Raw genomic sequence first — 14,818 nt, 5'->3', positions numbered from 1 at the left:
GACAGGGAAAGCCACCCTATGTGGCATTTCCTGCACTTGTAAATAGGGCCCCTTTACAAGCAGCACTATGCATGAGAGGGCCATTCCATTGTTTTTGCTGCGGGTGTTCCCACGCAACACTCATGGAACCTGACACATTTCCAGATTTACGAGAAATAGTACACCTGGAAATGCTTCAAAATGCTACTCCTCCCCAGGAGAGGCATAGAAAGGCACAACAAGGAGAAATGTATTGATTTCTCCTTGTTATTTTCATCTTTCTATGTGTGCTGCATTCTGCAGCACACATAGAACGAAGAAACCATCTCTGGTAATTGTTTATTTGCAGAAAGGAACACCTTCCTGCACATGAACAATCATTTAAGAAAATGACGTTTTGCAAGTATTATTTGTGCTAATGCAGCACGCATAGGAGTGGAAAAAAGCCATTTCAGATTGTTTATGTGCAGGAAGGGACACCTTCTTGCACATAAACAATCATTCCTATGATGCAGGCATCCTTGAACCATGGTTCAAGGGTGCCTGCATCGGCGCATGGCAGAAAATGGTGCACCTGCGGATGGGAGAGCAATTGGATCTGTAATATCCTTGTAGAAATGACACATCTCTGTGCTTTGAAAGTGCTGCCACCTGGCGCAGCCAAAGTGCTTGCGGTGCCACACTACAGCACTTTCTCTTAAATAAACCCCTTAGTTTTTCTTACTCATGTCTCCTTTCAAAATCTAATACCACTCTCTTGGTCCTCCAATGGATCTTGATTTGAGCCGAGAGTGGTTGGATAACTTACAATCTAGAAATCAAACTCATGTATATTATTCTCAGAAGAATGCTAAAGGGGTAAAAGATAATCACTTCAAGCTCAAACCTCCTAAAGAAACATAGGCCAGCCAGTATCATGCACACTAAGGGCCAGATTGCACATTTGGTGGTCCAAGGACCCCCAGACTTGTGGTGGCATGGCAGTGGCGGATCCGATTATGACGTGGGCAGTCAGAACGCAGGAGGAGTGATGGCCAGAGGCTGCAATATACTTGGCGGGACGGCCACAGTCCTGCCAAGCATATTACGAGTTTCCTCTTAGCCAGGCTTTTCATGGTGGCTCTACTGCCATGAATAGCCTGGTGTTGAGGAAACAAAGGAGGCCCTACATGGCCCCCCTGTGACTCAGACATATGTGGATGCACACAGGGGGGCATACCATGTGCCCCCTGAGTCCATGTTCATAGGTTCCTGCACTGCATGGACTTTCAAGTCCATGCAGTGCAGGAACCTTTAGTGCAGTCCCATTGCGGTGCCTTTGTTAATGGCACTGCCCCCTTTAAAAGAGGCACCGCCATGGGACCACCACGCCACCCTCCTGTCAGAGTACTCAAAAGTCGTAATCAGGTAGGCGTGCAGCGCAAGCTTTGGTTGAGCAGTGGCATGGCGGGTTGCACAGCTGCACCACTGCTCCACCAAAGTCTCGCGATTAGGCCCTAAGATTTCACTCAAAGACATAAGAGTATTTGTGTTTGATACTCTGAACCATTCTAATATGATCTCCTCTAGTCATTAGTAACCCCAAATTGAGAATGCACATTCATTTGGACAGCAATAAATCATGATAACTGAGTCAAAATATAAATTGAGTATAGTTTATCATATTTTAAGGAAAGACAGATGTAGTGATACATTTTCATCAGGTTATAAGACAATTTGTTCAAATTCTAAAAGATCATTGAAATAAGATACCAAAAGCTCAAGAGTTCAAGAAAGGACATGAAATATACCAGTTCAAGCAGTGTCCCAAGAAGGAAGAGACCACTCAGCGCACACAGTGAATATATGTCAGTTCATAGAAATAGCCAGGTGAGTCTGCAACTACAAGTTAGGACTGCCAAAATAAGGTTCTACAATCATTCCGTGAGTGAGGAATTTGCCAACAATTCGTCCATCACCAGCAAGAGCCAGAAGAGCAGAACAGAACCCCATCCATCAATTTTCAGACAGTAGCATATTCTTAAAGTTGCGATGGTGACACCTCCTTGAATCACCTCATCTAGTCAGATCACTTAGTCCATTGGTCAGTTTGTATAGGATGGGTGTCATGTGACATAAAGAACACAGAAATTGTAGAGGAAAAGGTGGGGCAATTACGCAGTCCTGAAGAAATCCAGTGTGTGAATCATTAGAAAAATGCTCCTTAAACAAGAGCACGTAAGTGAGTTCAATAGGACAGAAAAAATGTAGCAAAGTATCTTGTATGGTACATGAGAAATCAGGTAAGAAACAGTGTTTCATGTGATTTGTTATACTGAGGAATTTTCTCACGAACTATAGATTCAGCAAATCAAGGCACTTCACGTATGCAGTTAGGCCTGCCTAAATCGTGCTAGCATAAAGTGGAAAATATAGAATATTTAAGCATACGTTCATTAGAAATATAAAGATATCATGATTCTAGTATGAATTTGTTGCACTTGAAGACATTTAGAATGGTTACAAATAAAATGTATCAATATTGGGGTAGGCTGCGCACAGGCTTCCTATTTGTATTTTGGTTTGAAATGTTGTCGCATGCCACAGAGGTTTCACTCTCTTGACCATGGAGTGTTTCTAATATGACCATTCATGCGTCCTCTATTCTGGCCGCTGCAATATTGCTCGCATATGCGATTAATACAGGTCAACATATATTTCCACAATGATTTTTAAGCGATTGTTTGTTGAAAGTAGATTTTTATAGATGAATATATTAATGGATTGAATAAAAATCTACTTTCAACGAACAATCGCTTAAAAATCATTGTGGAAATATATGTTGATTTGTATTAATCACATATGCGAGAAATATTGCAGCGCCCAGAGGGTTGTCCTCTAAGAATAAAGGACGCATGTATGTACAAATAAAATTTGTCAGTATAACAGATTTTTGCCTTTCGAATGCACTAACGTGTAAATATATTTTATATTTACATTTCATTTTTGAAATTTTGTTATAGATGAATAATATTAGTACATGTACGAAATACAATCTATGAAAATTTAATGAAAGCCTCATTAATTATGAATGTGTAACTTTTCTTCTGTAATTTCAGTGCACACATCTACACACATAAATGATATATTTTAGTAAAGTTAATCATAATATTCGTCAAATTCTCATTAGTTATTCACATGTAAATGATAATAAAGCATATTTAGAGATTAACTGCATAACATAGGAGTTCACCATTTATGCATTTCTAGTACATGTTAATGAATGTGAGTGCAAGTGGGTGTATGAATCAGGAAGTGTAAGAGTGACGGTGATTGACAGTGAAAGACTTACAATGAATGGCTGAAAATGAGTGAATCACAATGAAAGAAAATAAATAGGAGTAAGTGAGAATTAATTAGAGCACGAATCAGTGCAAGGAAATGTGTGTGAGTAAAATAATATGACTGGGTCAAAGTATGAGTGAGTCGATGAAAATGAATAAGAATGATGAGAATGATGAGAAAGTGAGAGTAAGAGTGAGTGCAAGAGAGTGAGAATGAATGAGTGGAATTGGGTGTGGGTGAGTGAGAAAGAGTGATACCGAGGATGAGTGTAAATTAATGATTGTGCATATGTGAGTCCGTGCCCACCAGAATACAACTTTCTTTGGCACTGGCTGGCAGTTCTTTTGTGGTCCCATGTTGGTGCCTATAAAATAGGCACGACAAGGGAAGCACAGTACCTGCACAGCAAGGACCTATGCTATCCATGCCATGCAGGTACTGGGGTGCGTGCACACAGGAGTAACAACATGTGTCCCTCTGCATGCACCTCATGGCCTTGAGGCGTGGAGGAGAGGAAACTCGTAATATGCTTGGTGGGACCATTGAGGTCCACCAAGCTTATTGCAGGCTCAAGACCAATGTGCCACCACCAGGGATCCCTTGTGGTTGCGGTGGTTCAATGGCATCCCAACTGCCCTAGTTTTAATGAGGCAGTCAGATCGCCAGTGCGGAGGTGGCAGGCTTGCCACCTCTACACCATGGAACGCCAGACACATAATCAGGTCCAAAATAATGGCCCTTTCCCTTGTCTGTGAATTTATGATCAAATTTATGTGAAAATTGTACTGTGCTTTATAATCTTCTCAAGGCAGAGAGTAGCCCCCCAAAACCCTGCCTACAGGTGGTCGTGTTCACTTGCTGTGATAGGTTGCTTCAATTTATAGCAAGCATGACACTGATGGAGCCAGGTTCCACGTTCTAGGCTGAATCTGGAACCTCTGTGTGATGGTCTTTGCAAGTAAGAAAGGGAGGACAGTCTTTAGCCAATTATAATTTACCATTTCCCATGACTCCAAAGGAGCACAGACTCATAATCCGAATTTTTGAATACTTATTATGAAGCAAAGATCAGTGGGACTTATATGCACCTCAAAATGAGAGTGTAAAGATATATAGGCACTAATACAAAACTAAACCTACGAATAAAATGTAAGTGGTGCAACATGTACAGAATAATCAATTCCAAAATCAGGACCCAAATGATTATATAAACTACATCCAGATCCTTCTTTATTAGTGGGTAATAAGTTAGAGCATTATCTGTCTCTACACTTCTTCCATCATGTCATCCCTACTAAGCATTCCCCATGCAAGCTTCCTAAAGGTGTCAGAATGTGAAGACTTACTAAGAAGCTCACTCACTTTGACTGGATTGAGTAGTGTAAAGCTACAGAGCTACAGAGCTCATTCTAAGATGCTCTCCCCTCTCCAGGTAAGGCAGAAGGCTACTGAGCTCTGTCCCTATCCCCAAATCACACCTCCAATTACATCACTCGACCGCCACGTCCAGTTGAGTACCGCCTTGTAGGTAAATTCCCATGAAGCAACGATACATCCAAAATCTTGCATTATGACCTTGGTTCCCAGGCCTTTCCAGACACTAAAGACATCCTCCTTCATTATCAGCTTCGCTTGTTCAAAGGCATCCTCTCCTCCCTATGTCTAACCAAGGAACAAGGACGTTATTCTAACTAACGAGGTCAAATTCTTCGAGCTGCAACAGAGACGTGAAACGAAAAATATTCCACAGACACATGAACCCTATTTAACAGTTTAAATTTGAAAGCCAACAGGGAGAAATGAGAGTTAGGTCTATCAAATTCGGCTAACTTAAGAATAGTGCACATATTTAAAATACAAGCATATATGAGTCATTAATATACAATATTTATATGAGCCTTTATATGAAAAGATCTTTAGCTATGGATACACTTCACACATATATGATTCATTTAAACATGTACGCCTACTATGTTATTTCTTTGATTACGTGAAGAAAATATCTAGCACTTCACGTACACATTATTACAATTTACAATCTAATACCATAATGTAAATACGAGAAAAGATAAAATGTAGATGCGGACTAATCATGGTTATCTCGCACCGCTACAAATAAAAGAGCAAGGACGCGCAATATCAACACCTCACCACTTTCAAACATCACCAGCTCTCACAGTAAGAACAGAAGGCAGACTGTTTCTTAATGAGTACTATTTAGTATTCTACAGCTTCCATTGGGACCACAAGTTTATGCTTTAGGTTTTTGAAAAATAAATACCTTCAGCAGTGCAACACACACTCTTCTGATTAAATAAAATATTAACTACTGAATAATCAAATTTTTAAACAGGTTGATGTCATGTTTCATTATTGAAAATACATGGAAAATTATGTATTTGAATTACACCTTCACATCTGTGCTTGATACATATGATAATGCCATGCAAAGGATCATGAATGAAAATATATTAACAATAAGGAATCAGTTATGTCAGTAACATAATTCATATTCAATATATAATCTCTGGAAGAGATTTTTTTCCAAAGGATGTAAGGGCTGGACACATACTAAGTCTGCAACGTTCTTGTTACTGAGAATCAAGTAACCCCTTATAACAATTGACTCTTTCAGGGTAATGAAGCAGAGAAGTCTGGAAAGGGGCGACCACTCGGTCCCCCCGAACGTATGGTGGAGTGCCTCGATCCCCCCGGGAAGCCATTTTTGGGCGGGAGGCGTGTCTCGGCTGGTATGCCCGAAGCGGCGTAGCCGGGGCGCGCTTTTTCCCGCCCTAGAGTGGGCTGGCCTAGACACCGACGTAGCCAGCCCCGCCCTAGGGGCGGGCAGGGGCGGGTTCTCGCCCGCCCCGAAGACGGATAAGAAGAGACGCAAGACCCGAAGACGTCCTCTTGTTCTTGTGCTCCGAAGCTGCACCTCCTCGCTACACGTGAGCTCGGGACAGAACGAAGAGCCAATTTTGAGCGTTTTGATCCTTTTTCTTGTCTTCTAGATACTTCCTCGGGGAGATGCCCAAGAAAGGCGCGAAGAGAATGACGACCGACCAGATGGTGCGGGCCCTTTGCAAAGAAGTGTCCGACATAAAGAAACGGTTGGCAGAACGGGACGGGGAGGAGGGTACGGGCCCTGCGCCGGCTGGAGGGAGACCTAAGAGGCCGAGAAGGGTTCCAGCCGGTGGAGACGTCCCGGTTCCCTCTGCCCCGCTCGAGGCGCCGACCCCAGTACCGATCGAGGGGAATCCAATCCCTGTTGTCGTCACCCCGACACCCAAGGGAGACATGCCCCCCGAGCTGGCAGCACAGCTAGCAGCATGGTTGGGGGATAGTAGTGATGGCGCCGCGGCTGCCGAGGCACAGGCGCTGATAAAAGGACTTCGTGAGAAAAGGGAGGCGGCTAAAGACAAGCCGCAAGCGGCAGAAGTCGCGTCCGGTTCAGGTAAGCGGCCATTGCCGATTGCAAGGGACGAGTCAGCACCCTCTCGTAGAGAGAGACTGGGACAACATGTGCCTTTGGCTATACAGGAAAAGATCTGGTCTGGGGAGTATGTGAATATTTTCTCCTTGCTTGTTGACCATTATGATATGGAGCATGTTAAAAGTCAGAAGGACTTAATGCATCCGAGTGTTTGGCGCGCAAAAATGGCCGCCTTTAAGGTGAATGAGAATATTGGCAACTGGGGCAATGCGTGGGGTATTTTCACATCGATTTTGGGGGGTCGTAGGCCCGAGTTGCTTCCTGAGTTTCCCGTTTATCAATCACGAATTATGGGGTACTCGACATCGTATCAAGGTAACCATTGGTTTTGTTATGACAACCTGTTCAGGAAAGAGAAGGAACATAACAAGAGTTTGACTTGGGATTGTTACGATTCTATAACATGGGATAAAATGAAAGAATCGGGAATGTTAAGAATGCCATTGGTTGGGAGCAATGTTATTGATTACTCCCGCCAAAATGTGGGGACGCCCTTTCGTCCAAGTACGAGCACCGACGACCAGTCAAGGCCCGCAGGCAATACAGGGAGAAAGGGTTTCTGTTTTAATTTTAACAAAGGGAAATGTACCAGGCCTCCGGGATTGTGTAAATTCAAACACGAATGTAGTACGTGTGGGTCGTCCCATCCTGAGTCATCGTGCAGAGCCAGAACGGGTGAGAATGGGGGTAAGGGGGGCGCCAAACAGGTCTAAGCTTGGCCGAGGGGCGCCGTTACCAACCCCGATTGATACCTTGGCAATGATTCCCTGGCTCAGCGAATACCCGGATCGTACTTCTGCCGGGGTGCTGCGGAACGGTTTTTCACATGGTTTCCGCATCCCGGTGGGGGACTTTCAGGGGGTAGGGATGTGCAAAAATCAACTTTCCGTGTTGCAACATACATCTGTAGTGCATGAGAAAATTCAGAAAGAGGTTAGCCGGGGACGGGTTGCCGGCCCGTTTAGTGTACCCCCGGTACCGAATTTTGTTTGTTCTCCGTTAGGGGTGGTCCCCAAGAGGGACCCAGGTGAGTTCCGTTTGATCCATAATCTGTCTGCTCCACATGGTCTTTCGGTGAACAACGCAATTGATCCGGAAGTTTGTTCGGTGCGATACGCATCGTTTGATGAGGCAGTAGCCATCTTGAATCGCCTGGGGCCCGGGACGTTGATGGCGAAATCTGATATCGAGTCAGCGTTCCGGTTGCTCCCGGTACACCCAGACGATCAGCGTCTTTTGGGATTCGGGTTCCAGGGGTCATTTTACATGGATAGGTGTATGCCAATGGGTTGCTCTATATCATGTGCTTATTTTGAGCAATTCAGTACTTTCCTGCAATGGGTGTTTACTAAGAAAACGGGTTTTCGAAATGTAATGCACTACCTTGACGACTTTTTGTTCCTGGGCTCCGCCGGAAGTCCCGAATGTGCCCAGGCCTTAGATGAATTCTGTGTGTTGATGGGTCATTTTGGTGTGCCATTGGCAACGGGTAAGACTATGGGTCCCACGACTTGCCTCGAGTTTTTGGGGATCGAGTTGGACTCAAGGGAGGGGTGTTTCCGTTTACCAGCTAGCAAAGTGTTGAAATTCAGGACAGCCCTCCAAGTATGTTTAAATGCACCTAAGGTTACACTGCACCAGTTGCAACAATTAGTGGGAAAGTTGAACTTTGCCTTGAGGGTGATCCCAATGGCTCGCCCGTTTTCCCGCTCGATTGCCCAATCAATGGTTGGCTTAAGAGAAGGGCATCATCGCACGAGATTATCGGCCGAAGTCCGCCAGGACATGCGGATTTGGTTAGCATTTTTGGCGGACTTCAATGGCCGAGTCGTCTGGAACAAGCCAGCCGTGTCCTCCGAAGAGCTTGGGCTATGGACAGATGCAGCAGGAAGTATAGGTTTTGGCGCCATCTTCGGCACAAAATGGTCTGCACAAAAGTGGCCCCTATGGTGGCACGAGAAGGGGCTGACGGGTAATATAGCTTTCCTTGAACTATTTCCCATTCTGGTGGCCCTGAGTACATGGCCAGACGGGTTCAGAGATCATTCTGTCGTGTTCTGGTCCGACAATATGACCGTGGTAGAATGCATCAATAGTCAGGCAGCCCGTTGTAAATTGATTTTGAGGCTGCTCAAAGAAATTGTCTTACTGTGTATGCAACTGAACGTGATATTCAGAGCAAAACATGTCCCAGGGGTGATGAATCAGGCTGCTGATGCACTGTCTCGTTTTCACATGCAGGCTTTCTCGGGTTTCCTTCCTTCAGCGGACCCAGAGCCGGCACCCTTCCCCGAAGCTCTCTGGTCTCTCGGTGCCCCGAACTTCGTCACCTCGTGGGAGAGAGTCTAGCACCCAGGACAAGGAAGGCATATGAAGGGGCGTTTCAGGCCTATTTAGCCTTTTTGGGGGAAGAGAGAGGGGGACTGTGGGGGCAGGAAGAGTGCGTAGTACTTTTTCTGATGTCTTTACGTAGGGCTGGGAAATCGGTGGCTACGGCCCAAAGGCATCGTGCCGCCATTTCCTTTGTTGCCAAGGCCCATGGCATCCAGGACCCGACAGCGTCTTTTACGGTACAAAAAGCGCTGCGTGGGTGGCAACGCCTAGAGGGTCGCAGAGTAGACGTAAGACGACCGATAGGTCTGGATAGGTTGGCCCAGTTACTGGCCTCACTCCCTAACACGTGCTCGTCCCCTTTCGAGACCTGTTTGTTCCGGACTGCATTTACGCTGGCATTTCACGGGGCTATGAGAGTTAGTGAGCTGGTTGCAAGGAACAAACAGGATGTGTCGGGGGGCTTGTGCAGGGAACATGTCCGGATCAGGGGCGATGCGATGATTGTCTCCTTTCTCAGGTCCAAGTCCGACCAAGACGGGAGGGGGGACTGCACGATCATTCGCCGGACCCCCGGATCCTCCATGTGTCCGGTACAGTGCTTAGAAGACTACCTAGCACGAAGGGTGGCATCATGGGGGGGGACATTGTTGAGGCATGCAGACGCCACCCCACTGACGAGGTTTCAGTTTCAGCGGGTGCTTGCAATGGCCATTGCCGCAACGGGCTTGGACCCGGGCGAATTTGGGACCCATTCCTTTCGGATAGGGGCTGCCACTGAAGCTACAGCCAGGGGTCTTAATATAGAACAAGTAAAACGTGTGGGGCGTTGGTCCTCCAATTGTTATAAGAGGTACGTGCGATTGCACATGTTGTGAAGCTGTAATCATGTACTCACGCCTCTTGTCTTTGTTTGTTTTCAGTTGCGCAAGCCTACGAGGCAGGGCGGACTGTGCAGTCGACCCAACACCAGGCCAGCGGTTGCACATCACCGGCTGTAAGGAAGGAGGTGTGGGTCGTGGGCCACTCATACGTGAGACGGGCCGCGGACGTATTCAAAGCAGGTGACATGGTTCACGTACCTGGGGAATACGGGTACAGAGTGTCCTTCTACGGAAGGGGCGGTCTCTGTATTGACCAGTTTCAGGCATTTTTTGAGGGTTTGTTAGAGCGGATGAGGTCACCGCCGTCTATAGTCATAGTGCATTTAGGGGGTAATGATTTGGTCACTACCGGTAGACGACTTCTCCTGGAGACTATGCTTTCCACGGTAAGTTGGTTAGCAAGGAGAGTTCCGGGGTGCATAATTGCGTGGTCTCATATGATCCCACGAAAAGTATGGCGGGGGGCTATCTCGATCCCTGCTTTAAATCATTCTGTTAGAAAACTGAATAACAAAGTGAGTAGGTTGTTCCGTTCCAAGACATTGCATTCGATCTCGCATAGTTGTATTAATGATGACAGTATGTATCTGGGGGATGGTGTGCATTTGTCGAGGGTGGGGAATGAGTTACTCATAGGAGACTTCTTAGCCTGGTTAAAATCATTAAGACATGACCTTTAGGTAGGAGTTTTGTGGGGGGTCCGGATAGCCGGTCAACTATCCGGACCTGTGGCGGTAAGGTCATGATCGGTGAGCACTAATTGGTAGATCCCTATGAGTGGGCGTCACCCAACACGGATGGGAGCGCTCGGGAGAGGTGGCCATTGGCCCCTCAGTGGGGAGGCGGTCCCGTCTAAGGGCGGGTCGCCGGAAGTAAAGGAAAGGCGGTCAAGGCCCCTTCCGTTGGAGGAGGGGTTACAGCCCCCTCCTGGGGAATTTCCCGGGGCCAGGGTCATCTGCGACGGCAGATGCGGTAAGTTGTGTGGGATGGGGGGAGGTCCACGATACCTTCTAGATACCACACACAAGTCTTCGAACGACCTTTAAATGGCGTCGAGTCTTAAGTGCCCCCGTCAAGTCAAGGGAAATTGTTAGTAGTTGCACTTGAGGTAAGCCTCTGTGCTGTCGCCCCTCACAAGTGGGAGGGGTAAGTCTGGTTAGGGATCTTGACACCGGTTATGACCTTGCCGTTGGCCCTTAAACGTTAGGATGTACAATTTCAGTTTTTCTAGAGAATGTTTTTGTTGGATGCTAGTTCGGCTAGGAGAAACTCTGTAGTAGAGAATATGTTAAGGTGAGCCAAACATCGCAATGTGATAATGAAATTGTACATAAAATGAAACGTTTAATGTTTTAATTTTTTTTGTTTTAATAAATACGGCCGGGGGAGGGTCACTCCCTCCCCACATCCAAAAACTTCAAGAACTGTTTCCGGTTTCCCTTCCTTTTGGGGATTGTGTTGAGAGGGGGTGGCGGGTATCTCAGCCATATGGAAAGGGGCGACCACTCGGTCCCCCCGAACGTATGGTGGAGTGCCTCGATCCCCCCGGGAAGCCATTTTTGGGCGGGAGGCGTGTCTCGGCTGGTATGCCCGAAGCGGCGTAGCCGGGGCGCGCTTTTTCCCGCCCTAGAGTGGGCTGGCCTAGACACCGACGTAGCCAGCCCCGCCCTAGGGGCGGGCAGGGGCGGGTTCTCGCCCGCCCCGAAGACGGATAAGAAGAGACGCAAGACCCGAAGACGTCCTCTTGTTCTTGTGCTCCGAAGCTGCACCTCCTCGCTACACGTGAGCTCGGGACAGAACGAAGAGCCAATTTTGACCCACCCACCAGCCCCTGAGGACAGCAAGTTGTTGTGCAATAAAGTGAATTTATAAGTTTGTTTTTCCATTCCGTTTACAGGCTGTGAAAGTATCAGTTTGTTGTTGATCAGAATAAAGTATGGTGAATATTGTGTAGTTTGTTTCGATAAAAATGATTTGGTGTAGTGTTGTATTTTTTAGCATGTTCCTTCGGTCGTAGCGACCAATGTTTTTTGTAGGTTTGAATAAAAATTGTCGTATTTATTTTTGGTAGGCGGTAAGGTCATGATCGGTGAGCACTAATTGGTAGATCCCTATGAGTGGGCGTCACCCAACACGGATGGGAGCGCTCGGGAGAGGTGGCCATTGGCCCCTCAGTGGGGAGGCGGTCCCGTCTAAGGGCGGGTCGCCGGAAGTAAAGGAAAGGCGGTCAAGGCCCCTTCCGTTGGAGGAGGGGTTACAGCCCCCTCCTGGGGAATTTCCCGGGGCCAGGGTCATCTGCGACGGCAGATGCGGTAAGTTGTGTGGGATGGGGGGAGGTCCACGATACCTTCTAGATACCACACACAAGTCTTCGAACGACCTTTAAATGGCGTCGAGTCTTAAGTGCCCCCGTCAAGTCAAGGGAAATTGTTAGTAGTTGCACTTGAGGTAAGCCTCTGTGCTGTCGCCCCTCACAAGTGGGAGGGGTAAGTCTGGTTAGGGATCTTGACACCGGTTATGACCTTGCCGTTGGCCCTTAAACGTTAGGATGTACAATTTCAGTTTTTCTAGAGAATGTTTTTGTTGGATGCTAGTTCGGCTAGGAGAAACTCTGTAGTAGAGAATATGTTAAGGTGAGCCAAACATCGCAATGTGATAATGAAATTGTACATAAAATGAAACGTTTAATGTTTTAATTTTTTTTGTTTTAATAAATACGGCCGGGGGAGGGTCACTCCCTCCCCACATCCAAAAACTTCAAGAACTGTTTCCGGTTTCCCTTCCTTTTGGGGATTGTGTTGAGAGGGGGTGGCGGGTATCTCAGCCATATAAAGTCTATTCAGGGAAGATTGTATCAACTAGTACTTCAGCTCGCTGGTAGCAACCACAACATTCAATAACTCATTGCCTAGTGAGAACTTTGTACTATGTAAAAGGAAACACACTTTATTACACACACTACTGAATACCGCACATTACTTTACAAATATCTACAATAGGCAGATGAAAATAGCATTGGTTAGTTACACCGCCAGAACAGTTGGCATCCCAGCAAGCCATAACCATAAATCACAGTACTCCAACATATATGCTTAAATACAGTGCGAAATGGTGCAATTATACAACATTAGGCCTCCAGGCTTTATTAGACAGCCACCACAATTATAAACATAGAAATATTGCATTTAAACTCATTGTAAACCACATTGGGAACAAAACCTGATAGTACTATTCATCATGAACATACATAAATATATATTATGGCCTTCTGTTCATTTATGCACAGTTAATAAAGCACTCTGAATTCAACAACATGTGGACATGAGCCCTTTTTCTGTCTTTACACTGCAATCACTGCAGCTGTAGAACCAATGAACAGAAGTCCATGCATACCAAAAACGTTGCGCCAAAGCACAGACTCCTTTTGTGCTTGTTAACATTGAAAACCTTCCCCAGGGTCATTAAAGCAACCCCTGGGAGACTTAGGTCAATGTTTGGGTGGAGAAATCCTGGGGGCTTCTGCGCCCCTGGGAGCCCACCATAACACCTTTTGAAACCGTTGGTGGTGCCACTGCCCTACCTGGTGCACTTCAGAGATAAACGTGCTGATTGTGGTCTCCGCTTTCCCTCTGGGCCTTTTACGATGAACTCTTTCAGCTGATTGGGCCACAAACAGTAAATATTTAATTAGCATGCTTGCCACTTAGAAAAAATAATTTTATACACAGTCAATAACCACGTTTCTGATTGGGGACCAGGTGCCTGTGCCCACTAGGCCACAAGTGTGCATCGTCCTTAGAAGGATCCAGAAAGAGGCCCAGCGCAACTGCAGGCTTTTAAGTCTATCCGCACACATGTGGCAGTCCTCCAGAGTGCTGCTTGGGAGCCAGTTTTGTCTTCAATTCTAGAGCTTGTGCTGCTACCTGTGGGTGGAGAAGGATTCAGTGTTCTTGTTTCCTGCATTGACCATAAGCAGAAAGCCTTGACTGGGGTGCACTCAACTCCCCAGACACAGGCATGGGGGTGAGTTTGGCCCCCAGCAATCTCACCTGCCCATTCTATTCCAGGGACGTGGGGAGAGCATTATTTTTGTTGGTTCCCATAGAATGTTGTCCCCATGGCCAAATGTTGCTCTGGGGAAGGGACACACACACTCACCACATCTCGAAATATAATATTAATAGATTGTGCTGACCCCTGGGGGTTTGGCTCTCCCTGTGTGGATATGGAGTTGTTGCAGCAGAGCACTATAAACTTTATTGCCGGAGGACGCATTGCGGTCGTTTGGATGGATTTTGATGCTGCCGGTCGTTACTATTAAATTACGATTTGGGAACTAAAACGTATATACGGACCTTTTATGATTGACTTCGCTCTGTGGGATCGCACATCTGGATTATATGACAGATAGACCTACCAGCACATGCAGATCCATACTTTGAACCTACACATACTATATCCTCTGAAATCAGCAGATAAACTTGTTACTAGACGACCACTGGACTACTTGTCTTCAATTTGGTGAGACAAGCCTTTCGGTTATTGCGGTGTTACATTCTTAGATCTTCGCTTCTCATCTTCACTTGAAGTCTTTTCCTACTAGCGCCCTGAAGAAGTCCCTTTCTTGGATGAAACGCCTCGGCAGTATGGTGCTCCATTTTCTATTGAAATTAAGAAATCAAATCGAGTAACTTCTTTTTTTGTGACTTATTGGAATTGTACTCTATATTGATGTGTTACATGTTAAATGCTGTGGTGCACCTGTGCTGTTATGTTTTGATTCAGTTCCCTAGGGAACTAGCATTTT

This window comes from Lissotriton vulgaris, chromosome 3_1, assembly GCF_964263255.1.
Source record: "Lissotriton vulgaris chromosome 3_1, aLisVul1.2, whole genome shotgun sequence".
Lineage (NCBI taxonomy): Eukaryota > Metazoa > Chordata > Amphibia > Caudata > Salamandridae > Lissotriton > Lissotriton vulgaris.
This window is presented reverse-complemented; position numbering follows the sequence as displayed.